This window comes from Eumetopias jubatus, unplaced genomic scaffold, assembly GCF_037043125.1.
Source record: "Eumetopias jubatus isolate StellerSeaLion01/CBP00866 unplaced genomic scaffold, mEumJub1_p1.0 scaffold_8, whole genome shotgun sequence".
NCBI classification, from domain to species: Eukaryota; Metazoa; Chordata; class Mammalia; order Carnivora; family Otariidae; genus Eumetopias; species Eumetopias jubatus.
Genome location: NW_028274814.1, coordinates 64815722 through 64817726, shown reverse-complemented (window position 1 = coordinate 64817726; position 2005 = coordinate 64815722).

The following is a 2005-nucleotide window of genomic DNA, read 5'->3' as shown; positions in this document are numbered from 1 at the left end:
ACGTTTTCTTGTTTGGCTCTTCTGAAGCTGGATGAGTTTTTTCTTGATTGATCTTGTAAACTACTTGACTATCTCAAAGTACCTCTTAAGGAGAATTTTCCATTGCAAATATGAGAAGATCTCTTTAATCTCTTTAATATTTAATATTATTATTAGATAATATTAATAATATTTACTATTATTACTCTTCAGGCGGTGCCTGGGTAGCTCAGTCTGTTAAGCGGCCAGCTCTTGATTTCGGGTCGGGTCATGATCTTAGGGTCCTGGGATTGAGCCCCGCATAGGGCTCCACACTCGGTGGGGAGTCTGCTTCAGGATTCTCTCCCTCCTCCCCTCCCCACCTCAAATAAATAAACCTTTAAAAAAATAGTATTAGTCTTCAGCCCACCTACTGTGAAAAGCATGATTTTTTCCATCAGCCATTTTTCTCTTCTTGACAGTAGTCATAGCAGAGTTTTGCTATGACATTTTATATGGAAAATGGTCCATTTCATTCCCATCAACAAGGCTCCCTGCTGCAAACCCTCATAACTGACCAATATAACTACGTTTATAACTGATTAATTGACTCAGATGACAGATCACCCAATAAAAGGAGACAGAAGGGGCCAGGCTGGGTTTTATTCTCTGTGAGTCTCAGTTTTCCACTCATAACAGGCAAATATTATGGGCCGAACTGTAGCCTCACCCCAAAATCAAATGTTGGATTCCTAATCCCCAGTACCTCAGAATGTGGCCACATTTGGAAATAGGGTCTTTGCAAAGGTAATTAAGTTAAAATAAGGTCATTAGGGTAGACTCTAATCTAATATGACTGGTGTCCTTAAAAAAAGAGGGAATCTGGATACAAACGCATACAGAGGGAAGACGAAGTGAAGACACGCAGGCACGGCCATCTAAAAGCCAAAGAGAAAGGCCTGCAGTGGATCCTTCCCTCACAGTCCTTGGAAAGAAGCAATTCTGCCAGCACCTTGATCCTCGACATCTAGCCTATGGAACTGTGAGAAAATACATTTCTGTTGTTTAAGCCACCCAGTCTGTGGAACATTTTATGTCAACCCTAGCAAATTCATACAGTTGATATCTGCAAATTCAATAAGCATATAAGGCAAGGAAAGATAATCTTTCAGAAGTCCAATGTGCTATCCGCTGCACAACAGAACCAAGATAATCTTTTTTTTTTTTTTTTAAAGATTTTATTTATTTGACAGAGAGAGACGGCGAGAGCAGGAACACAAGCAGGGGGAGTGGGAGAGGGAGAAGCAGGCTTCCTGCTGAGTGGGGAGCCCGACGCGGGACTCGAACCCAGGACCCTGGGATCATGACCTGAGCTGAAGGCAGACGCTTAACGACTGAGCCACCCGGGCGCCCTCAAGATAATCTTTCAGTAAGTTGTCTAGCATAGGGTTTCTCCAGTTTTTCTATCTTGTATTCCAAGAAGCCGTATCAGAGAACCTGGGCCTTACCATGCTGTGAAAACAAAACTATCCTCCCCCCCTTTTTTCCCCTCCCTTTTTATTCTAAGAGAAATATTTATTTTTACTTTATGTAAGTTTTAAGAACATGAGAGAGTGGCAGTATTGGGAATCCATTTTATTGAGAATTCTTTTCCATAATTGTTTTTATCGTTGTCATTTTTATACTAGATCTACTTCCATTTAGACCGCTATTTGTGAGGGCTGTTAATTTTACACTGACTACCAGATGAAAATTATTGGTTTCATCTCCATGTAGTAGACATCTCCAGGAGCAATCGTCTTATTGGAGATGCCACTGATTGCATTTGAAACTTTGGAAGCAAGGTGTAGATTATCCACTGTTTTTGTATCACCATATAGCTCCTTCATAGCAGCAACATAGATAAATTCAATTTTCCTTACTTCTTTTTGCATGCTTCTTGTTCATAAAGGCAATCCATCTTCTGGACAGAAATATAGCTGCTGAATATTTTAGGCTTACAACACCATTGTTATTTAGTTGTGAGTTTGATGATTACATGTCATCT